Source organism: Babylonia areolata, chromosome 34 (genome assembly GCF_041734735.1).
Source record: "Babylonia areolata isolate BAREFJ2019XMU chromosome 34, ASM4173473v1, whole genome shotgun sequence".
In the NCBI taxonomy this organism is placed as follows: domain Eukaryota; kingdom Metazoa; phylum Mollusca; class Gastropoda; order Neogastropoda; family Buccinidae; genus Babylonia; species Babylonia areolata.
Window position 1 is genome coordinate 5629575 of NC_134909.1, and position 26688 is coordinate 5656262.

General features: G+C 44.1%; 1 protein-coding gene and 1 pseudogene across 1 annotated transcript in view; both read right to left on the reverse strand.

Moving 5' to 3' along the window:
* Positions 1 to 26688, reverse strand: part of LOC143277365 (ATP-binding cassette sub-family C member 2-like) — a 64741-nt gene that overhangs the window by 28483 nt on the left and 9570 nt on the right. The gene's annotated exons all lie outside the window — the stretch shown is intronic.
* LOC143277366 (uncharacterized) lies at positions 1444 to 26688 on the reverse strand (annotated as a pseudogene).

The following is a 26688-nucleotide window of genomic DNA, read 5'->3' on the forward strand; positions in this document are numbered from 1 at the left end:
TTACTGAATAGTCCCAAAGCCTCATTTGCACTGTAATCCAAAAGAGAAAACGCATGTATACACATTTTCTGTAAATCGTCTGAATAAAGACTTTCTCTAAAACTGTTCTCCTTTGTTTGACCCCAAGCTAATTTATTAATCCATTTAATGTCATCTGCTTTCTCAGTACAAGCAGTGTGTTAACTTTGAGCAATTGTAAACGACACAGGGAAATGGGGTGAGTCAATAAATGGAAGAACCTTCAATAAGCGGACAAAATCCAATCCATAACACACAGCTCTCTGGACGTTATAACATAATCTATGGTACTTCCACCTGTAGACGCGACAAATGTTAATGAATCATCAAAACCAAAACGACATAACCTCGTTCAAAATACAATCAAATGCGGAACACATCTCTAACAAATCTTTACCAAAAGCGTTCTTTTCTCTGTCATCAGATTTTCTCATAAACAAATCATCTTCCTGAAAATACGACCAATCCCACTTGTCATTTTCTACGCTGTCAGCTGAGGACAGCGTTCACACAACCAGTCCGTGCATTCAGGTCTCCTGTTGTCAGCAAAGCAAAATCTTTTGCCTGCTCGTGCAGATCGACAACGCACTGTTCCAGAATTTCTGTACCATATCTATGTTCCAGTATTTACTGTCATATGGGTGGAAACATTTTTTTCCAACTTAACAAATTTTATTTCCAAAATCACAAAGTGTTCATATTTTACTTTAATTCTTTTCACTAACTTTGAAAATACCTTGTGTACAAACACAATAACCCCACCAGAGTTTCTGACATTAGACGATATTTTAACTGCCTTGGCTACATACGTATCATAGTCCTTAAATGCATGGTAGTCGTATTTGTCTGAATTTACAAATGTTTCATTCAGCGCGAAAATGTCATAGCACAAAAGTGATTTTATCACATCTTTAATGTCAAGTTTCTGCAACCAACCATTGCAATTCCACGTACATATTTTTATTTCATAATGACCTTGGCCACACCCCTATTTGGGAAGACTTACATTTCTCCCTCTCTCCCCTGTATGTTGACCACACCCTCTACCACCTCCACACCCCCTCTGCTGTTGACCTCGACCCCCGTTCGCGAGCCCCCAGCCCCCAGCCCTGTGCCGTGTGTTGACAGGGCTTCTTGTGTCTGACACATTGGCAGTGCTGTGTTTCCGTGCGTCCCGTGCACCTTGCTGTGACCTGTTCAGTTCACCCTGTGACGAACCCATGACGTCACGACCACGCTTCGGTTTTGTACATTTCATATCTCGGTACTCCGACGTCGGGAGCAAAAATCGATGTGCCACTGGGTTGTTGTGTTCGCCTTCATCGCATCAAGTGGATGGAAGTTCGCCTGATTACAGACACTTCGTTTGTCAGGTCCGTACATTGGTCCTCGGCTGCCCTCCAGTCCTCGGCTGTACCCTCGTCCTCAGCTGCCCTCTGGTCCTCGGCTGTACGGCTGTACCCTGGTCCTCAGCTGCCCTCTGGTCCTCGGCTGTACGGCTGTACCCTGGTCCTCAGCTGCCCTCCAGTCCTTAGTCCCCCGCATCTTGGTGTTCTTTTTTCCCCTTTCCTTGTCATCACCATGGTCTCCACTGTCTGCATGACCAAACTGATATCTCTTTAGTTCCTTTACTTTCTTTTTTTCAAGGCCATATGTGAAGACCCCTTCTGTCGTTATCAGTTTATCAAATCTGAACTTTGGTTTCGGACCAGTATTGTACAAGTCCTTTGCTACATTTCTGAGTCCTTTGCACTTCTGTCGCATGGTTTCGGAAAAAAATCCTCTTTGACATACATGCTGTTGAATCCGTCTGATGAGATGAGCTCAGGTTGCGAGCATTCTTCAAAATCAGTGTCTTTTGTTCGCAGGACAGCAATTTCACAATGATAACAGTGTCTTTATGGGTTCTGTGTGCTCTTTCTATGTCTTCTGTGATCCCCATTCCCTCTCGGATCACTGCCTTCACCTGTCTCTCACAGTCATCCCAGTTCTCTTTCTCCTGTTGTTTCTCCATTCCAAAGAATAACAGATTGTTTCGTCTGCTGTGGTTTTCAAGGGAGTCACATTTCTGGCTGGTCTATTTCACCTCATTATGTAGAAATTCGTTCTCTTCTTGCAGATTGTCACAGAGTTATCTCAAACCCCTGATTTCCTCTTGAGACTTGGTGAATTCCTGACAAGACACATTTGCGTTGCACACATTTTGTCATTCAGTGAAGAAGACAACATTTGTGAGTTTCTAACCCAGTACTTCATTGATGGAACTGACCATTCCAACTAGGCTGATGGTTATGAAATCGATGTTTGTAAACACAAAGTCGATGCTGATTTCAAAAGCAGATGATGCAGGATTGTCGTTCAGCTTTCATCAACAATAATATTAATTTTGATGTAGATGACGAATCAACATTTGCACTAGATACAGAAAGGTTGGAAGCCTTCACCTGTAATTGCTGAAATCAACGTGCCAGGTGCCATCAGTGGTGTGACTGACACGAAAACGAGTGAAACTGACTTGCTGCACTGAAGTGAGAGAAATGTGTTTCTAAAAGTTCACACAAGGAAAATGCAAGCAAAGTGACTGGGGGACTGAATACAGCTGAAGTGTCTGAAGGTAAGCATTCAGATTTTACCCACATTGACAAATATTGAAATGTAATGATGGTATAATCAATTGATAATAATTTATTTAACAATGATTGAGTCAAGACTGATTTATTGTCTTACACTGGTACATAAACTCACTGGTTGATATGTGGAATAAAAATGATTACAAGAATAAAGTGAATCTGAGGAAATTAACAGAATGTAAATTAAAAGAAGATCACATACACATACACACACACAATGTGTGACACAATGTGTATACATGTCACTCACACACACACACAAACACACACACGCACACACACACACACACACACACACACACACTAACAATGTGTGTCACACACACGATGAGTCACACTCTCACACAATATCACACACACACACACACACACACACACACACACACACACACACACACACACTGTCCCTTCGCAGTTAAACCATTACATGTAACTGAGCATGGGGAGGTACAAGGGACTGACATTATGAACAGTTTTCAGTTTCACAGAATTTGCTTCAATGGATATTTTATGTGAATGTGTGTCAGGTGTGTGTGTGTGTGTGTGTGTGTGTGTGTGTGTGTGTGTGTGTGTGTGTGTGTGTGTGTGTGTGTGTGTTTCCGTGTGTGTGTGTCTGTGTCTGTGTTGTTTTGAGGTAAATAAATATAGAGTTGTGTCAACAGTAAATACTATCAGTATTACTAATATTTCAATTTCTTTTTCAGCCCTGAAAAGATATGATGGTACCTTGTATGCCTGCCTGCACACCAATGAATAATTCTGAGATCACTGCTGGCAAGTCATGTCATCAGAAGGAAAGGCAACACCACCACACTAACTACACTATCAACTAAAGAATTGTCTGCTGGTGAACTCCTATCTATGAGTGAGTGATTCTGTGGTCAACTGGTAATGTACTATGATTGATAATATGAATTTACCATGAAGTGTGCAAACTTAGTTTCTTTTTACAAACTTTGTATAGATGTACATGTATGGAATTGTAAAGTTTTGCAAAGACATTTACATAAATGATATCAGTGTGTATGTGCTTGACATGCCACTATGCATAAAGTAACTTAATGCATTGCAGCATGTCATGCACATGCACACTGATATGCACACTGATACTCATAGTGACACAGCATTAGTAATCACTATTTCATACTTTTATTATCAGTAAACTGCTTTATCTAATTATATTATGAAAGAAATAATTATATATATATATATATATATATATATATATATATATATATATATATATATATATATATATAAAGTGTTGTTGTTTTTCTGATAAAACACATAGAACTAGAAGTGAAGCATTTTATAAAGTCCTGTGTCAAGAATGAAAGCTGTGATGTGGATGTACAAAATTGAAATTACTGTTGATATTTAATCTAGCATTATTAGCACTAATGAATAAACTTTAGAACAAATAGAAAATAATTCAAAACAAAGAAAATGAAAAGAGATAAGAAGTATTGCATAACAAACTGTTTCAGGATAAACCATGCATTTTTGGAACATACTGACACCACTGGTGGAGAAAAAAGAGTGGAGGAAGAAGGTTCAACATCAACACCATCCACCCTGATGACTAACACTTTGTACCACAAGAATTGATTACCTGTGCCACACATCTGCACATTTTTTTTTAGCAGACTGAGTGTTTGTTTGATGAGGTTGTGTGTCTTTATTGTGTGAAGTATGGGTTTGGCAAGTAGGTTTTCTTTGCAGATGAAGTGTTTGAAGTTTTCATTTGGATTATGAAGTGTATTTCATTTGATGCTATTCTGGGATAAAACGCACATGAACTTGTACCTTTTGTATGAGCAGTTTTGTTGTATGGATCTTTTTTGTTATTTTGTTGTGCTTGTTGCATGGATTGTGGTAATATCACAAACACAGTAATCAGTGAACACATTGAATTACAACAATTACATGATTCGGCATCATGATTTAACATTTTTTACCTTTAATCTGGCATAAATTTTAGTACATATACTATACAATGCAATAGTTTCATAGTAATTGGACCACAAACAACACCACAACAAAACTAATCTTAAAACTGGAAGGTTTTTAGTCATGTTGAGCTATTAAAAAGTAAGTATACTTACACCTCAGTTGCAATTTTTAACAAAAAAAAGAAGAGAAAATCCTTATCTGAATAAAAATCAAGTACACTCAATATTTTTTTCTTTCAAACTTTGTGCAATTGTGAATATTGCCACAAAGTATGTATGTGCCAAATTTCATGAACATATCTTGCTTAGAAGTATGTGGTTGCTATGAACATGTTCCAAAACTTTTTGGCCTTGACTTCTCATTTCGTTACTTTCACGATTTTAGAACTTCACATCACAATAACTTTTCACAGAATCATCCGATTTACAAACTTTTTTTTTTGCTGTCAAGCTCTTTTATTGCACATTTATGATATACCAATAACTAAAAATCGACCTCTGGTGCAAAGCGACTCATTTCGTGGTGGAGGGTCACATATCAGATGGCTGATATTAGAAGGCTGATATCACTACAACGCTATCTTGAAATCACCACAACAGAATACTACACACATCTTAGAGTACTGATAATCAGTGAAACACCGTAGCAGCATAACTGATATCAGCATGTAAAATAATACATGAATAATAAACACGATAAAATCAGTGGCTTTGATAAAACACTGGCAAACTGAGAGATCAGTCAGTCAGCGCTCAATACAAGATTGGAACTGTCATGGCTTAAACATTAAGTGGTGAATGAACCTACACAAGTTATCCATTTCATCAAAACCAAATATCAATAGATGATCACCCATTCCGCCAGTTTATGCAAGTTAAGCAGACTGCACTGACGCTAGCGTGAAGTGAATTATCCCCAAGCAGGCTAAATCTGATAAGAATTGTGCTTCTTACAAGGTGTTCAATAATAGATTTCTAAATAATTCCTGAACCTATTTACGTCGGATATATCGCAAAAGAAAGAGCTCAAAACCTACTTTCTAATGAGTAGATCAAAAGATGGAATTGCAATGATTCTGCCAGTATATAATACTTGTAGTTTACTGATCTGACAAAAGAGATATTAATTAAATAGCAGAAACACAGATTCCAGCTCAGCCACTGACACAGAGCGAACTGGCTGAGTGGTTGTGTGGCGAGAAGCACAAAATGACGAAAGCTTAGCGTCAGTTGAAATCTTAAGACTGACAAAGGATTAAACTGAAATCAAGCCCGCTTCTAACTGATTTAAGTGTGTGTGTAAGCACAACAAATATAATATTGCAGTGAACAATACAGACACTTGATTTAATAAATGATTGGAGCCTTTGTCTAAAAGGGGATTTGCATTCAAACCGGGAATGGTGTCACACATTCTGCGCGGGTCATTGCAGACTGGCTGTTGCGAAAAAGATGTCTGCTACACAGCTTTCAGCTTGTGCTGTGAGTTTAGCCAGTTTATTAGCCAGTCGTATTGAGCACTTGGCTACACACACACACACACACACACACACACACACACACACGCACGCTCGCACGCACGCGCGAACTCTGTACAGGTCATTACTGACTGTCATCGGAAAGGGATGGAAATGTTATCATTATTATTATTATTATTATTATTATTATTATTATTATTGTTGTTGTTGTTATTGTTATTATCATCATCATCGTTATTATCATTATTTCTATGATGGTGATGATAATGATGATGATCATCAACATGATCATTATTATTATTATTATTATTATTATTATTATTATTATTATTATCATCATCATCATTATCACTATAATCATCGTCATCATCATCATCATTATTATCATCATCATCATCTTCACTATTATTATTGTTGTTGTTGTGTCTTTTCGTGCTGGTCTACAGACACAAGGAAACAGGACAAACTGTCAGGAAAACGCTCATACCCGTCAACAAGTCCGAGGACCGATTTCCAGAGAGCCCAGGGAAACACCACAGGCCTGAACAAGCCAACACTTGAGCGACACAAAAACCCCACGGACAGACTGTGGAGAGAACACGCCACACAGCTGCAGCTGGTGTGTCACAGGCCTGACGTCAGGTCGCCGTGTAAGCTCTGTCCTTCTCGACTTATGGAATGCTGTCTGGATTCTCATCTGAGTTAAATAAAGCTCTCTCTGTGTGTGTGTGTGTGTGTGTGTGTGTGTGTGTGTGTGTGTGTGAAAACTGTACAAACTCAAAATGACGTCAAAAAACAATAAACGAAAATGAAAAAAGAAAAGAAAAAAAAAAGAAAACGTACAACCAAGTAAACTAAATTCTAAATCCATAGGAAAAAAACAATAACAAAAAACAAAAAAAAAAACAAAACAAAACCAAAAAACAACAACAACAACAACAAAAAACAAAACCAAAAACATACATAGAAGGTAAGTCATCAAAATAGAATGGGAATGAAAATTGGTCACTTAAAATGAACTAAACACACACACACACACACACACACACACACTACAATCCCTACCCTCCATGTACCAGTTCGCAATATCATAAACGCTCCCTGTTCCTCAGATAAATTACACGGGCTGTATCCTCCGTCAATGCAAATACACAGTTACAGTCACATACACTCGCAGTTATAGTCGCATTCACTCATGCATTCACACTGCAGGCAATCACACACGTGACAAATCTCGTGCAGTCTTAAAGTGTGTGTGCGACATTGATAGGGGGAATAATTCTCGGAGCAAGTGCAGCTCACATTTCACACCTGACGGCAAAAAACTATCATTATCAAGTAAACGATCTTATTGCACAATCATCTGTCATTGTCATTATCATTGCCATGCATCCACCTGGATGCAGCAAACTGTAGGTAATTCATGATGAGTTGTAAACAGGCGGTATCATTGGCTGTTTTTTTATTTATTTTATTTTATTTTATTTTTATTTTTTTTTTTTTATCGTAGTTGGTTTTTGTTGTCGTTTGCTTGTTTCGCCCGTGCATATTTCTGCCCGCTCACGGAGCCGTTTCTGTGACGTCACATCCCACTCACGGAGCCGTTTCTGTGACGTCACAGCCCTCTCACGGAGCCGTTTCTGTGACGTCACAGCCCTCTCACGGAGCCGTTTCTGTGACGTCACAGCCCTCTCACGGAGCCGTTTCGATGAGATTTCTGGGCAGAGGAGGAAATTCGATCGGGCTGATTAAAAAAAAAAAAATTAGTTATTCATTTTTTTTAAGCTGAAGATGACTGAACCAGTAAGAGCATTTGAGACATTTTATGTCACTTCAAACCTATTTTTCCTGACTCTGCAAAATTAAAAACACGAAACATAAACGTGTTTTGGGGAACATTTAACACAGACAAGGCACTGTACACTCCTGCCATGGACAGCACTCTGGGGGCGCGGACTTTTTATCTCACAGTGCAAATGTGACTGCATCTTCACGCAGCCCCGTGCACGCCCTGCCGCCCTCCCCCCCTCCCCACCCCCATCCACAATGTGTGAGAAAGCATGAGAAGTCCTCTTGGTGTGTTTGTCTCTGGCCTACAGTTATCCTACTTCCCCATAACGTCAGGGGAGAGAGAGAGAGAGAGACAGAGAGAGAGAGAGAGACAGAGAGACAGAGAGACAGAGAGAGACAGAGACAGAGACAGATAGACAGAGACAAGCATGAGAAGTCCTCTTGGTGTGTTTGTCTCTGGCCTACATTTCTCGTACTTCCCCATAACGTCAAGAGAGAGAGAGAGAAAAATATTCCTTTGTCATCGGGATTGGTTTCTGGTCTTTTACCAACACAAAAACACAGAGAGAAGAGGAACAGAGAAATAGCGGGACGATGACAATGACAATCATGATAGTGATAGTGAAGTCAGTGAAGACAGTGAAAGTGATGGCACAGTTCTGGTTTAAAAAAAAAATGTGCATGCATGTGTATATTCATTAGGAGTACAAGTGTGTGTGTGTGTGTGTGTGCGTTCTTCTTTCACTTTGTTTATAAAATAATATATATTTTCATGTTCTGAGTGTCTTCTATGAAACTGAGAATCTGTTGTCAGTGTAATCGTGCATGCTGAAGGATGCTGACACGAATAGATGAACAAGTGAGAAGCATGAAATGAAGAACATTCCAAATAAACGTGACAAGAAAGGCTGCATCACAACAAACATCAACACTATGTGGTCCAGTTTTCACGCTCCCCAGGTGAGGAAAGCATTGTGAAACACCCGTTTCGCTCACATTTATGTAGAAAGTTCAATAATGTTGATGTTATTCCAAACATCTCTCGGGAAAGATTCGGTTCAAGTCTTGGCATATCATATTTCTGTTTGAGTTATGCACATTGCCTTGATTCCGTTATTTTCTATCAATTTAGATGTTGAATTTGAGGTCAATGCATGTCAGTTTCGTGTCATCACTGTTGATGTCTTCGCTAATGCCATAGTCATGATGTCGTTGTTTTCATCACCTCTCTCTCTCTCTCTCTCTCTCTTCTCTTCTCTACTTTAAGAGTTGCGTTGGGAAAAGACAAGAAACCAACTTCGATGATAAAGGATTGTTTTTTAAATAAGGGGGATTTCACACACTTTCTCACATATTGTGAGAAACGTGGGGCAACCCCCACGATTTACCACGATATCTTGCAATTGAGAGATCACGTGGGAGGGGAACGACCACATTTTCTCGCAATCCCACGATTTCTTTCATTGTGAGAGAAATCATGGGGACACCAATACATACATAAATACATACATACATACATACATGTGTAAGTGCGGCATGTGTGTGTGTGTGTGTGTGTGTGTGTGTGTGTGTGTGTGAGAGAGAGAGAGAGAGAGAGAGAGAGAGAGAGGGAGAGGGAGAGACAGACAGACAGACAGAGAGGTGGCAGTCACAGTTGGTCCATTGCTGTCTTGTAAAGACACAGCTGGACACAAACCATCCCACGAAGAGTTGACAGGAATCCTTCCCAGCATCATGTGTGTGTGTGTGTGTGTCTGTGTGTGTCTGTGTTTGTCTGTGTCTGTGCGAGTCATGTCAGTGTGTGTCTGTGTCTGTGTGTGTCATGTCAGTGCTCATGTTCTTCTGGCATGATTTATCTGTGCGTGTGACCGAAACAATGTGTCTGTGTAGCTCTCTCTCTCTCTCTCTCTCTCTCTGTGTGTGTGTGTGTGTGTGTGTGTGTGTGTGTGTGTGTGTGTGTGTGTGTGTGTGTGCGTGTGTCTGCGTGTGTCTGTGTCTGTGTGTCTGTGTCTGTGTCTCTGCGTGTTTATTAATCCTCTGCCACAAAAGACAGACCGACGAACACACATACATTTTAAAAATCATCCACGAACGGCTAACAGATTAAAATCATCATAATCTCAGCCCATCACAGCAGTACAGGCAATTCAATTATCCTGTTCACTTTGAAGCGGACTGACTGAGAAGTTCAAGGACAAACAAAATTGCTGCGGTTTGTGATCTGTTGTGAAGTCGGACATCTGTTGCATTTCATTTTCAGGGCTTCAGTGAAACAGCGAAACTCAGGGTGTGGGAGGGAGGGGGAGGAGGGGGAAGGGCAGGGTGGTGGTGGTTTAGGCGTGGGGAAGGGACTCAAAGTGTGGAGAGGGGGCACGGGGGGGAGGGGGAGGTTGGGCAGGCAACAAGCACTTTCCAACCACCACGTGCACTGCACATTGCAGAAGGGACAGCAGTGTGGCTTGTTGAGGACAGATCGTTTTGTTCACTTCACTTCCCGTTACTCAAGAAGGCGTCATAGCGTTCAGACAAATCCATACACGCTACACCACATCTGCTATGCAGATGCCTGACCAGCGGAGTAACCCTACGCGCTTGGTCAGGCGATGAGACAACGAAACACACACGCACACATGGAAACACACATATGTTTATCATGGTGGATTTTACAACTATATCTAGCTCTCTGCCCTATTAAAGTAATTCACGCGCACACACACACCCAGGCATCCCCCTCCCGTGTGTTTTCGTGGTCAACTTTAACGTTGGCATCTACAAGCGGTACAGGAACCGAATGGTAAACTTTAACGTTGGCATCTACAAGCGGTACAGGAACCCAATTTGGAAGTGTGGTTGGAATGACCAAGACCTTTGAAGTCATCCACCTTCTGACAAAATGGTGAGAGGTCAAAGGTCAAGGCCATTATTTGGCAAAATAGAAAACGTTTGACAGAGGCCGCATCTTAGATCCGATCCAAAATCACAGTTTAAAGGTCAAGGTAAAAAAGGAATAAATAAGTATTTAAAAAATCGGTGAATGATAATGATACGAAAAGTTTTCTTTTCAAAGAGAGAGGAGGTCTTTTACATAATCTTCAGTAGGTTTGGTACAGTGACTGATCAATACCAGAACAAACCCCGTGTAATGATGACAAGTGACGACGTAGTAAATGGGGACTATAATGTGGTCACATGACAGAGCCCGGCCCTTCATCCAGTTTTCAACCAACAGGGTGCACCGGTCCTTCTTTACCAGCTGGCCACGACATCAATGTCGTCATGAATTCAGTGGTCCAAGGTCGAGGTCACATCGATGGTTATCAAGATGTCATATGACCTGCTTTGTTGTGTCGGCTTTGTTGTTGTTGTTGTTGTTTGTTTTATTCGTGATTCTTTTGTTGGATGAACTTGGTTACACACGTCAGGCACGAGGGAGATGCCTCTCTTATTGTTATTGTCTTCATTATCAGCATTGTGCTCGTTATCATTATTATTATTATTTCTATTACGATGCCGAGTGGTGTATTATATCAAAGGGGACGGCACAAAACAATTACTGATGATTCACTGCATTAAAAGATAGAAAATATCCATGCGCAGGCCACGGGCATATAGCAGGCCAGTCACAAAAGGGTTTTACTATTGTTTTATTTACATTAGTTTAGTAAGTAGAGAAGAATAAGAATAAAGAAGATGAGAAGATAAAGAGAAAACGAGAATAAAGATTGGAAGAACTGTCATAGCTTAAATCATTAAGTGGTGAATGAACTTACACAAGTAATCCGTGGCATCAAAGTCAAAGATAGCTTGTGCTCAACATTTAAATCTCCTCCGCCGAAGCGGGACAGCAAATGAGAAACAACGTGTCATTCACAAGAACATTCTCGAACAAACTATCAGTGACCAGAGACGTCATTGTTGACAGTTTGGTAAACAAAGTATTCATTATCACATTTCAATGTATTGTTTAAAAGGTAGGAGGGGGGGTGGCGTGGGGGTGGGGGTGAGTAAAGGAAAACGGGGTGGAAGGAGGCTAGAATCCGAGATGAATATTTGAAATAAATATGTTTAAGTACAATTACAGGAAATGACTTAACGGAATTCATAAAAGAGGAGTCCTTAATCTAACAAGAGAACCAATTGATAGTGAATGCAAAAGTAGTATATATATACATATATATATATATATATATATATATATATATATATATATATATAACAAAAAAAACAAACATCAACGTTCCGGTGAATTGTGATGACACACTTTCGTGCAGGTAAGGCTTCGTCAAATCACAGTATAAAAACTAGGGTAGGTATGCCTAATTACGAATAGCGTGTAATAGCGAACTGTTCGTGTACTGCCCAACTTCAAAGCGTTCTCACCACACACATTTCTCAATCTTATCTCTGCTTCTGCATCTTTCTAATACCTCAGTGAATATCTATTTCCAAGAACCAGTCAAACATCAGCTATTTCTGGCTATTTCCGCGCTATTTCTTCTTTTCGCGCACCACCAACAAAGTTCACAAAACGTGCTCTCAAAATCCTAAAATCAAGGAAAGCGAGCTGTAGGACTTGAACTTCGACAGTTTCAAATAGTTGATTTGATCGGATATGTTGAATGTTCATACCAGTGCTGGGAGAATTTAAGAAAGCATATTGGCGACAGAGCAGAACGTCAGTTTTGACAGGAATCACCAAAACAGTGTCGTTTGCAATCAGACCATTGGATATTTTGACGCGAGTCTCTTTGTTAACGATGCTTCAGTCACTGAGCACACTCAGAAGGGTGTGTTTGTGTGGGGTGTGGGTGTTTAAACGTGTCTTTGTGTGTGTGTGTACACGTGTGATCAAAACCAACAATACAACAGTCTGGTGCGAAGTTCCAATAATGTGCTGTGTCTAATGAGTTCAAGACCTGTTTCTGTTTTAATTGGACTTGCCCGTTCGCATTTACCCTCATGCCCTGCTGTTTAAATCGTTGGGGAAAAAACAACAACAAAAAACAAAAAACTAACAAACAAACAAACAAACAAACAAAAACCAAAAAAACAAACAAACAAAAAAACAAAAACAAAAAAAACGTTGAAAAAAGGAGCAGACGATTTTTCCTGGTGCAAGCAGTCGGAGAAAGTCTTCAAAAACAGAAGAGCTACATCTGATGATCGTACAACCTGCTATGTGTCCAATACACACGTTGAGCTGGTGGCTTGACCGGATCGTTCGTATTAAGGCCAGCCTACCCTGTATCGTTAACAGCTGTATCACTGAAGCAACTGCGCTTGATAATGATAATGGTGGTGATGATGATGATGATGATGATGATGATGATGAAGTGCTCTTCTACAGCGCTGTTCCCTCACAGAGAGGCTCACGGCACTTCACAAATCAAATATAGCAATAAAGAAACAACAATCAAATATCGCAATAAAGGAAACAACAATCAAATATAGCAATAAAGAAACAACAATCAAATATCGCAATAAAGAAACAACAATCAAATATAGCAATAAAGAAACAACAATCAAATATCGCAATAAAGAAACAACAATCAAATATAGCAATAAAGAAACAACAATCAAATCAAATATAGCAATAAAGAAACAACAATCAAATATAGCAATAAAGAAACAACAATCTTCAAGAAATCTAAATAACAACTAGTCATGACGCTCCACAAATCAGGCCTACATGTTACAAAAGAGAAGCAACAATCATTAGAAAAAGAATCAATTACGAAGAAACAGTCACCACCCTCGCATCATCATCATCAACAACAACAACACACACACGCGCGCACGCACACACACACACACTCTCTCTCCCTCACACACACACACACACACACACACACACACACACACACACACACACACCCACCACCACCACCACCTCCACCCACAGATATACACACACAATTGGAAAAAGTAGTACACCCCTCATACAACAGCAAATTAGACCCAAAATAAACTGAAATATTACCCAAATGCAAGACAAAAAGATACGTTTTCAACTGGGACTTGAAAGAGTCCAGGGACGGGGCTTTTCGCAGGTCAGCAGGCAGTGAGTTCCAGACAGTTGGGGCTGAGAAACTAAAATGATCGGTGACCGAAGGTTTTCAGATTAGTGTTCGGCACCCGAAGTAACATTTCAGCTGAAGATCGCAGTGACCGGGAATGCTGATAAGTTGTGAGTGAAGAAGAGATACTGCGAGCGTGGCAATTTTGAAATGAATGCGGAAGCCAATGCAGATCTTTGTGCAAAAGTTTCACATGCTCACGTTTAGATTTTCGCGGTTCAAGTTTAGCTGCACTGTTCTGAACTTTCAGCAAACGACTGACCTGATCAGCTGGAAGACCCACAAGAACCGAATGGCGGTAATCCGAACGCGAGGTGACAGAGGAGGAGACCAGTCTGACCGTGGCAGTCTTTGCTTGATATGAACAAATCTGGCAATTTTCCGAATTTCGAGAAAAGCTGCACGGCAAATGGAGCAAATATCATGCTGCTTGGACAATGTTTGGTCTAGATGTACACCGAGGTACTTGAAAAAAAAAGTTCAAAAAGACGTTGTCCCCCCAGTGTTAGCAAACTCACTGTCCAGTTTACAAAGGTGGGATGCTGAGCCCATTGGTATGATCTCAGGCTTGTCTGTGTTGAGTTTCAATTTGTTGCTGCTCATCCAAGTCAGCATGTGATCGATACAGTTTTGAATATCAGATAAAGCAGAAGAAAATCCTGTGGGACGTGAACTTTTGGACAACTCCGTGTCATCAGCGTACTTATGGTAGTCACAAGCACAAGAATCAATCACATCAGAGATAGACTGAACATGCAAAGTAAAGTACTGGCCCCAGCTCCGAACCCTGAGGTACTCCATGAACAAGTGGGCGGGGAGAAGACAAAGCAACATTGACAATGACAGACTGTCCACGGCCAATCAGGTATGACCTGAACCAGTCAAGGGCAGTACCATCAACTCCAAAGGACACTCTCTGACAGGATGGCGTGATCCAAAGTATCAGAAGCCGCACTCAGGTCAAGTTGACCAAGCACTGAAATAAGTTTCTCATTAACCCTGGCAAGCAGACCATGGAGAACACAGAGGACAGAACTCTTTTTAATGTGGAATTTTCTGTAGACGGACTGAAATATTTCCAGAAGATTATTGTGAGAAAGAAGATTATGCAGCTGAGTCAGAACAACTTTCTCAATAATTTTGGATACGAAAGGAATGTTCGAAACAGGACGGAAGTTCTTCACCTCACTGGGATCAAATTCAGTTTTCTAAAGGAGTAGTATGCGAATCATAAATAAGTCTGAAAAAGCCCAATGGCGGGTTTTTATAGTGAAGCACTTATCAACTTCTCTTTCTGGCAAAATGATTACTGTGACACACCGACAGTGACTGCTTTTCTTGATCAGTCTCTCCAACCAATCAGCGCATTGTCAACAAACACACGCCACTGAGTAATACCTCACGTGCTTGTGAGAGCGGTTTGGGTGTGTGTGTATGTGTGTATGTGTGTGTGTGTGGGGGGGGGGGGGGGGGGGGGGGGGGGGGCGTCTGTTTGTCTGTTGGTCAGTCCGTATGTAGTACAGACTGACGTACACACAGGTCCTCGTGCACCTCGTATTGTGTGTGCGTGGTGCGCGTTTACGTTGGACAGTCTGTCTGTCTGTCTGCCTGTATGTCTGTCTCTCTACAGACCGTGCCCGCTTCAAAGAGGTGCACAACATGTTCATAATGACCCAGTGAAAAATATATTTGGCCGAACTGATGCCGGAACTGGGACAGAGGACTGACAAGAAAAGAACAGTGGAATTTGATTTCTAGAAAGATCCATAAAATTAAAGAGGTGAAACTAGAGTGGCTTCAAGTTAGGATAGTCGGTATAATTTCAGGAATGAATGCAACAATAATGAATAGAGATCCGGAGGGATCCAGTACGTGCTCTGTTCTTAAATACACCAAAGAACAGTCAACGGTTTTTTCTTCATTGTCATTTTGTTGTCATTCTGGATTGATTTTCAGACTGACTCAAAAGTGTGCGCTGGCCGGCACGTTCCGCTTCAGTGAACACCGGGTTCTATCTGGCTGTGAACATACAGGTTTCAACTGATAATCATCGATTTCATTGTTCTGATTGCGAAATTCTACGCTTACAAATGCACAATGAGAAAAGCATTGCCCAAGCTCAGCGGGTTAACTTGCAGTCTTAGACAAAGTTAGGAAACAAAAAGCGTATTTCCAGACTCCACACTGACTATGAACTAATCATTGATTCCGTCCTGGAAGGCATACACACCGCTGTGCATTTAGAAAGCCTAGTCGCTTACTAACAACAGTAATGCTTCTGGACTGATTCTGTCTCTGTCCCCTCCCCCTCCTTCTCTCTCTCCCCTCCCCCCCCCCTCTCTCTCTCTGTCTCTCTTCTTGTCTCCCCCTCACTGTTAATGTCTTCTATCCTTTTTCACGACTTTCTTTCTTTCCTATTTATCTTTTGTTCGGTTTCTAAGGTAGAAAAAACACACAATTTAATGTGTATGGAGAAGTTTGAAATCATGTTGTGTTACTTGTATACATTTTTGTGAAACTGAACTGTTAAAAAAAACAAATATAGGCTGTATATTGGTTCCCGCATCAGGACAGCGTTCTTCTAGTCGCCAGCTGTCGTTCGGAACAGCCTGCAGCCTGACAGCTCTCAAATTAAGCACGTCGCTGCTAACACCTAGCATGATACAAGCAACCTGGGAGGGGGGGGGGGATTTTAATAACATTTTTAATGCTTTACAAACGAAACAATTAGAGAGACAGACAGAGACAGAGACAGAGAGAGGGAGAGAGAGAGAGAAACCCACTATCATATTCATGTGAAGACTTTCTCTTGGGATTGAGGCCTAAATGTGATCAGACCTTTCCGACCCCCATTCCGATTCTCTGTCCCTGTCTCTCTCTCTCTCTCTCTCTCTCTCTCTCTCTCTCTCTTTCTCTCTGTGTGTGTGTGTGTGTGTGTGTGTGTGTGTGTGTGTGTGTGTGTGTGTGTGTGTGTGTGTGATGTTTCGGGGAGAGCATGCGTGAACCGCCATTGTTTTCTGTGATGACTGAATGACATTTTGATGCCACTTGTGCATCCAGAATTCTTCCAGTTGATGCCAGTAAAAAGTCTTAAAGTCTCCAATTCTCCAAGTATGCTGCCGAAGTGCAAACGTATAACCTTCGACAAAAAACAAGAAAAAATAGTTCCCATTGTTGTTTATACAGAAGCATCAAATAAATGCAGATGACTTCGTATGAATATTCATAGTCTTTTGCTGATTCATTGTGCTTTCTTCACAGCACACATCTGATGGTCGAGATGACATTTATTCAACTTATTTTTCAATGATGGTTTGGCTCGGACTTTTTTCATTATCATTCCTGTTTCATGGTGTTACTTGTTCCCCCATATCATTAGGAGATAGAGACAAGACAAGACAAAACAAGACAAATTCTTTATTTCGAGAATAATAGATAAGCACTGGTGTGTTTTTTTGTGTTTTTTTACATCAGTCCCCGCCCTGACCAGGGTATACACTACACAATACTAAATAAAAATAGAACAGGGAGAGAGACAGACCGACAGACACAGAGAGGGAGAGAACACTGAACACTGAAATATTTAATGTCATCAGCTGTAAAGCTCTAGCGCCATTACTATTAATTTTGTTCCAATCAGAACAAAAATGGTGCAAAACAGATAAAATACAACAAAAAGGAAAAACATAATTGAAGCAAAATAAACTACTAAGGGATAAGCGACACTTTGATATTTTGTCATTAGCTTAAAAAAGTCCATGTGACAGGGAGGTACTGTACCTTTTTTCCAGTCGCTTGTCTCCAAGGTTTGAACAGTACACAGCAAACAAAATACAGATAATCCATACAATAACTATTTAAGCATGTGACATCGACACACATCATATCAGTACGAACACATAACAGAGTACACATAAATCATATGAGAATTATTTAAGCCTGTAACATCGAAACACGTTACATCAATACGAACACATAACAAAGTGCACATGAATCATAAATTAATTATTCAAGCATGTGGCATCGACACACATCATATCACCACCAACACATTACAAAGTATTTATGAATCATATAATAATTATCTAAGCCTGTAACATCGGAGCACATCATACCAATATGAACGCATCATAGAATTACTGTGCGGAAACAGACCATCTAAATATAACCCTTCCCCTTTGAAAGACAGAAAGTGGGCAGTGTGGAGAGGAAGGGAGGGGAGGGGAAGTGAGAGAGACAGACAGACAGACAGACAGACAGGCAGGCAGACAGACAGACAGAGAGACAGACAGACAGACAGACAGACTGACAGACAGACAAACAGACAGAGATGGAAGAAGAGAGAGCACATTAAAACTGAGTTATCATCAGTACATCTTTATAGTGGTCTCAAAATTTGAAAGATTCATAAGGAAATAACCAGTGACAGTTCAAACTATATATCATTTTTAGAGCTCATTTCATTTATAAAGTTTCAGAAATACGATTCCATAAACAATACATAATATCTAACAGAGAGAGCGAGAGAGTGAGAGAGAGAGAGGAGATGGGGTGATGGGCAGAGAGAGACAGGGCGAGAGAGACAGAGAGCTAGACACGTGAGTAGGATGTCCAGTGACGTCACGTGATGGCTCCTCTCCTGGCAGTCCTGCACCCCGTGGTGATGGTGCGTGAGGCGGCATGACGACAGTGTGTACAGTGTGACTGGGGGAGGACAGCGGCGGGGTGGGGGGGAGGACAGGGTCGGGGTTGGGGGAGGACAGGGGTGGGGGGAGGACAGGGTCGGGGTGGGGGGAGGACAGGGGCGGGGTGGGGGGAGGACAGGGGTGGGGGGAGGACAGGGGCGGGGTGGGGGGAGGACAGGGTCGGGGTGGGGGGAGGACAGGGGGTGGGGGGAGGACAGAGGGGCGGGGTGGGGGAGGACAGGGGTGGGGGAGACAGGGCGGGGTGGGGGAGGAGAGGGTCGGGTGGGGGAGGAGAGGGTCAGGTGGGGGAGGAGAGGGCGGGGTGGGCGAGACAGGGTGGGGGGAGGAGAGGGTCGGGGTGGGGGGAGGAGAGGGGCGGGGTGGGGGAGGACAGGGGGGGGGAGGACAGGCGGGGTGGGGGAGGAGAGGGTCGGGTGGGGGAGGAGAGGGGGGGGGGGGGAGGAGAGGGGGGGGTGGGGGGGGGGGAGGACCGGGTGGGGGAGGAGAGGGGCGGGTGGGGGGAGAGGACGGGTGGGGGGAGGACAGGGGCGGGGTGGGGGAGAAGGACGGGTGGGGGAGACAGGGGCGGGTGGGGGAGGAGAGGGGCGGGGTGTGGGGAGGACAGGGTGGGGGTGAGGACAGGGGCGGGGGGGGGAGGAGAGGGTCGGGGTGGGGGGAGGAGAGGGGCGGGGTGGGGGAGGACAGGGTGGGGGGAGGACAGGGGCGGGGTGGGGGGGAGGAGAGGGTCGGGGTGGGGGGGAGGAGAGGGGCGGGGGTGGGGGGAGGACAGGGTGGGGGGAGGAGAGGGTCGGGGTGGGGGGAGGAGGAGGGGCGGGGTGGGGGGAGGAGAGGGGTGGGGGGGAGGACAGGGGCGGGGTGGTGGGAGGAGAGGGGCGGGGTGGGGGGAGGAGAGGGTGGGGGGAGGACAGGGACGGGGTGGGGGGGAGGAGAGGGGCGGGTGGGGGGAGGACAGGGTGGGGGGAGGACAGGGGCGGGGTGGGGGGAGGAGAGGGGCGGGGGTGGGGGGAGGAGAGGGTGGGGGGAGGACAGGGACGGGGTGGGGGGGAGGAGAGGGTCGGGGTGGGGGCAGGACAGGGTCGGGATGGGGGGAGGACAGGGTGGGGGGAGGAGAGGGTCGGGGTGGGGGGGAGGAGAGGGGCGGGGTGGGGGGAGGACAGGGTGGGGGGAGGACAGGGTCGGGGTGGGGGAGGAGAGGGGCGGGGTGGGGGGGAGGAGAGGGGCGGGGTGGGGGGGAGGACGGGGTCGGGGTGGGGGAGGAGAGGGGCGGGGTGGGGGGAGGACAGGGGCGGGGTGGGGGGAGGAGAGGGGCGGTTGTGGAGGTGTGTGAATGTATGTGGAAGTGTGTGCACAGTTGTCGGCCTTTGTCCCGTCAGCCTGTTGTGTAACAGCAAGCCGCTGTGGTTCCCATCAACGATTGACAACACGCACAGCTCTTCCTATTCCCTCCCTCTGCCGGAGATCACAGCCACAGCACAGCTCTTCCTATTCCCTCCCTCTGCCGGAGACCACAGCCACACCACAACTCCCTTTACATTACTCTTTGGGCTGTGGCAATGAACCAAAGTCACGTGGGCAGCATTCACTTTGCGCATGTAAAGGAAACCTCAACATGGCAACAAATGGGGTTTGTTTGTTTTTAAAGAAAAAAAAATCAGAGAAATCAGCACCGACAGTTACACAAATACAAATGTAGATGGGGGAAAAGTACAAATGGGTGGCTCTTCACTGTGGCGAAAAGCTTTTCCTGGAGAGAGAATTCCGTGTCAACAGTTATGTTGGTCAGCAAAACGTGCCACTGATTTGTAAGCAACGGGAAAAGAATCACAGGTGTCTGCTAGAATCTTACTACAAGAGAAACGGCCCAATAGTGTTGTTTTAATTTATTTAAAAATATTTTATAGACTGGTGCTTTAAACACATGCATCGATGATTTCAGCCTGTGTTTGGAACAGAATGCTGCAGGTGACAGACACGACAAACAGTTCAGCCATGGTTCACATGTGACATACACAACAAACAGTTCAGCCATGGTTCACAGGTGACAGACAACAAACAGTTCAGCCATGGTTCACAGGTGACAGACACAACAAACAGTTCAGCCATGGTTCACAGGTGACAGACACAACAAACAGTTCAGCCATGGTTCACAGGTGACAGACACAACAAACAGTTCAGCCATGGTTCACAGGTGACAGACACAACAAACAATTCAGCCATGGTTCACAGGTGACAGACACAACAAACAGTTCAGCCATGGATCCCAGGTGACAGACAACAAACAGTTCAGCCATGGTTCACAGGTGACAGACACAACAAACAGTTCAGCCATGGTTTCCAGGTGACAGACACAACAAACAGGTCAGCCATGGTTCACAGGTGACAGACAACAAACAGTTCAGCCATGGTTCACAGGTGACAGACACAACAAACAGTTCAGCCATGGTTCACAGGTGACAGACACAACAAACAGTTCAGCCATGGTTCACAGGTGACAGACACAACAAACAATTCAGCCATGGTTCACAGGTGACAGACACAACAAACAGTTCAGCCATGGATCCCAGGTGACAGACAACAAACAGTTCAGCCATGGTTCACAGGTGACAGACACAACAAACAGTTCAGCCATGGTTTCCAGGTGACAGACACAACAAACAGTTCAGCCATGGTTCACAGGTGACAGACACAACAAACAGTTCAGCCATGGTTCCCAGGTGACAGACAACAAACAGTTCAGCCATGGTTCACAGGTGACAGACAACATACAGTTCAGCCATGGTTCACAGGTGACAGACACAACAAACAGTTCAGCCATGGTTCACAGGTGACAGACACAACAAACAGTTCAGCCATGGTTCACAGGTGACAGACAACAAACAGTTCAGCCATGGTTCACAGGTGACAGACAACATACAGTTCAGCCATGGTTCACAGGTGACAGACAACAAACAGTTCAGCCATGGTTCCCATGTGACAGACAACAAACAGTTCAGCCATGGTTCACAGGTGACAGACACAACAAACAGTTCAGCCATGGTTTACAGGTGACAGACAACATACAGTTCAGCCATGGTTCACAGGTGACAGACACAACAAACAGTTCAGCCATGGTTCACAGGTGACAGACAACAAACAGTTCAGCCATGGTTCACAGGTGACAGACACAACAAACAGTTCAGCCATGGTTCACAGGTGACAGACAACAAACAGTTCAGCCATGGTTCCCAGGTGACAGACACAACAAACAGTTCAGCCATGGTTCACAGGTGACAGACACAACAAACAGTTCAGCCATGGTTCACAGGTGACAGACACAACAAACAGTTCAGCCATGGTTCCCAGGTGACAGACACAACAAACAGTTCAGCCATGGTTCCCATGAAACAGGACATCAGAACTACTCTGCACAGTGTGCACGTGCTGATGAGGTCGGCTGTGTGCCCACATGTTCCCCCCGCCCCCCACCGCCCCCCACTCACCCCCTCCACTCCTCTGGGTGACAGGCTGGCCGAGTGAACGTCCACGCCTTGTGAACATCGCTCATTCCGTCTTGAGGGGAAAACTGTGGAAACTGCCGATTATTTCACTTTCCCAGTCACTGAAGACGCCAGTGCCCAAGGAGACCTGAAGAGCTCTTTGTTGCAGACCTCCAGCCAGACACCACGAGTTCCAGGCACTCACTTGTGTAGCGAGGTAAGCAGGCACTGAGTATCCAGCAAATTAATCAGCCATGACGAAGCAAGTCACGAATCATGTCCAGCTTGGTATTTCCGAGACCCCCCCCCCCACCCCGGAACCCCCCTCCTCCCCTCCACACACACCCACCCACCCCCACCCCCTCGGGTCGTTGGCAAAGAGGTTTTAGGACCAAACCCAATCTCTTCGCCAATAGCTTTTCCCCCAAAGCAGTCTCTCTAACAAATCCAGTACTTTTATTAAAGTTCTTAAAGAGAATTGTGCACCGAACATCCGTTTACCTGAAGATCTAGTCATCAGCCCCATCTGTATGTAATGTGTAATATGAGGCTTATGTTCAAAGGCATGTGTGTGTGTGTGTGTGTGTGTGTGTGTGTGTGTGTGTGTGTGTGTGTGTGTGTGTGTGTGTGTGTGTGTGTGTGTGTGCGCGCGCGCGCGCGCACGCACAAGTACTTATACTGATATGCACGTGTGTAAAATTCTACAATAGCTGTATTTTTACATCTATGTTTTACCTTTTTATATACTATTCCCCACCCCACCCCATTATTCTTTGTGATCCCGGTGCACTTGGTAATAAAGACCTATTCTATTCCATTCTTTTCCATTCTATTCTATTCTGTGTGACCAGAAGACCGGAAGAAGAAGACACCAACGTCCACACGGGGCAGAAGACACGGGAAGCACTGAGCACCTTGCCACCAGTCATGGCCGTCTCGCTGTGTACATCAACAGCTGAGGTCACGGTGATGAAACACGAGCTCCAGTGCTGCAGAATCCAGGCCAGAAAAGAAACGAGTGGATGTGGCCATCAGACAGTTCCAGTATGACCATTCAGGATCAAGAGAAAAATAATTAACATACAGAAGTGTCAACACTTTCTCAAGAAGGTAACAAAATCGGTTTGACGTGGACAGGGTAAAGGAAACAAACTGACGGAGTTTGACAGCGATGGTTTTGACTGAAAAGAGACACGGCTGAACCGAGCAAGGAAATGAAGACACTGAGGAAGAGAACGTTTCCCTCCAGGCAGCGGAAACATCAAGGGCGGGGGACGGACACAGAGCAGGAAGGACGCCAGGTGTGACAGAACATTTAGTCAGATCATGGCTGATGTCGTATTGGTGGAGGTGAGGCTGGCTAAACAGATATCAGTCTGCTGCATTTGATTGTCCGATTCAACCAAGCCAGCAGACACACACACACACATACACACACACGCACTAAAATGCTTCTGCATGCTAAGAAGTGTGGATTTCTCTCTCTCCTCTCTCTCTCTCTCTCTCTCTCTCTCTCTCTCTCTCTCTCTCTCTGTGTGTGTGTGTGTGTGTGTGTGTGTGTGTGTGTGTGTGTGTGTGTGTGTGTGTTTTAACTTTGACACTGATTTGAATTCGGTAAAACATGACGCAAGTAGGTATAGTTTATTGTGACTTTAAAACAATAAAAACGGAAGTAGAAAAGGTACATGAAATGAACTACCTGACTTGACAGGACAAACACAGTCACAACCCCAAACCTCCCACCTTGACAGCCTTTCCCCGAATTTTATGGCTTGCAAGAGATCTCTTTTTTCTGACTTAATGCTGCTGATCTGTTATAATTGTAATCTTTTTTTTTCCTTTTTTTCTCAGTCTGACAGAATCTATATAGCAAACTGAGCTATTGTAGTGAAAATGTGATGATTGTTCGGGAGTAAGACTTTTCTTTCAAAGATTACGAACGAAAGTGTATAATATATTGATAGATGAATGAATATGGGGGCAACGTGAAACTTATTAGCAATTCATTTTCATCTGAGTTTGTGTGAGGAACTGTCACCTGTAGTTATACAGTGTGTTATTGTCACCCGAGGTTGTACAGTGTGAGGTACTGTCACCTGTAGTTATACAGTGTGTTACTGTCACCTGTAGTTATACAGTGTGAGGTACTGTCACCTGTAGTTATACAGTGTGTTACTGTCACCTGTAGTTATACAGTGTGTTACTGTCACCTGTAGTTATACAGTGTGTTACTGTCACCTGTAGTTATACAGTGTGAGGTACTGTCACCTGTAGTTATACAGTGTGTTACTGTCACCTGTAGTTGTACAGTGTGTTACTGTCACCTGTAGTTATACAGTGTGTTACTGTCACCTGTAGTTGTACAGTGTGTTACTGTCACCTGTAGTTGTACAGTGTGAGGTACTGTCACCTGTAGTTGTACAGTGTGTTACTGTCACCTGTAGATATACAGTGTGTTACTGTCACCTGTAGTTATACAGTGTGTTACTGTCAACTGTAGATATACAGTGTGTTACTGTCACCTGTAGTTGTACAGTGTGTTACTGTCACCTGTAGTTGTACAGTGTGTTACTGTCACCTGTAGTTATACAGTGTGAGGTACTGTCTCCTGTAGTTGTACAGTGTGAGGTACTGTCACCTGTAGTTGTACAGTGTGAGGTACTGTCACCTGTAGTTGTACAGTGTGTTACTGTCACCTGTAGTTATACAGTGTGTTACTGTCACCTGTAGTTGTACAGTGTGTTACTGTCACCTGTAGTTATACAGTGTGTTACTGTCACCTGTAGTTGCACAGTGTGTTACTCTCACCTGTAGTTGTACAGTGTGTTACTGTCACCTGTAGTTGTACAGTGTGAGGTACTGCCACCTGTAGTTATACAGTGTGAGGTACTGTCACCTGTAGTTATACAGTGTGTTACTGTCACCTGTAGTTGCACAGTGTGTTACTCTCACCTGTAGTTGTACAGTGTGTTCCTATCACCTATACACTGTGATCCTATCACCTATACACTGTGTTCCTATCACCTGTACACTGTGTTCCTATCACCTATACACTGTGTTCTTATCACCTGTACACTGTGTGTTAATGTAACAGTACACACGTGTGTGTGTGTGTGCGTGCGTGTGTGTGTGTGTGTGTGTGTGTGTGTGTGTGTGTGTGTGTGTGTGTGTGTGTGTGTGTGTGTGTGTGTGTGTGTGTGTGTGTGTGTGTGTGTGTGTGTGTGTGTGTGTGTGTGTGTGTGTGTGTGTGTGTGTGGTTTGGGTGCGTGTGTGTTTGTGTTTGTGGTTTGGGTGTGTGTGTGTGTGTGTGTGTGTGTGTGTGTGGTGTTTGGGTGCGTGTGTGTGTGTGTGTGTGTGTGTGTGTGTGTGTGTGTGTGTGGTTTCGGTGCGTGTGTGTTTGTGTTTGTGTGTGTGTGTGTGTGTGTGTGTGTGTGTGTGTGTGTGCGTGCGTGTGTGTGTGTGGTGTTTTGGTGCGTGTGTGTGTGTGTGTGTGTGTGTGTGTGTGTATGTGTGTGTGTTTGTGTGTGGTGTTTGGGTGCGTGTGTGCGTGGTGTTTGTGTGTGTGTGTGTGTGTGTGTGTGTGTGTGTGTATGTGTGTGTGTGTGTGTGTGTGTGTGTGTGTGTGTGTGTGTGTGTGTGTGTGGTTGTGTGTGTGTGTGTAAGATGAAAGGGGGCTGCAACACGTGTTTAGCGCGACATGAAGATGAGGGGTCCAGAGCTCGGCATCACCTGTCATGTCATCACACGTCATGTCACCACCTGTCATGTCACCACCATTCATGTCATCACCTGTCATGTCATCACCTGTCATGCCACCACCCGTCATGTCATCACCAGTCATGTCATCACCTGTCATGTCACCACGTGTCATGTCACCACCAGTCATGTCACCACACGTCATGTCACCACCCGTCATGTCATCACACGTCATGTCATCACCTGTCATGTCATCACCCGTCATGTCACCACCTGTCATGTCATCACACGTCATGTCATCACCCGTCATGTCATCACCTGTCATGTCATCACCTGTCATGTCACCACCCGTCATGTCATCACCTGTCATGTCACCACCCGTCATGTCATCACCTGTCAGGTCACCACCTGTCATGTCATCACAAGTCATGTCATCACAAGTCATGTCATCACCTGTCATGCCATCACCTGTCATGTCATCACCTGTCATGTCATCACCTGTCATGTCATCACCTGTCAGGTCACCACCTGTCATGTCATCACACGTCATGTCATCACCTGTCATGTCATCACACGTCATGTCATCACACGTCATGTCGTCACCTGTCATGTCATCACCCGTCATGTCATCACCTGTCATGTCATCACACGTCATGTCATCACACGTCATGTCGTCACCTGTCATGTCATCTCACGTCATGTCGTCACCGGTCATGTCACCACCCGTCATGTCATCACACGTCATGTCACCACCCGTCATGTCATCACACGTCATTCGCCACCTGTCATGTCACCACCCGTCATGTCATCACCCGTCATGTCATCACCTGTTATGTCATCACCTGTCATGTAATCACCTGTCAT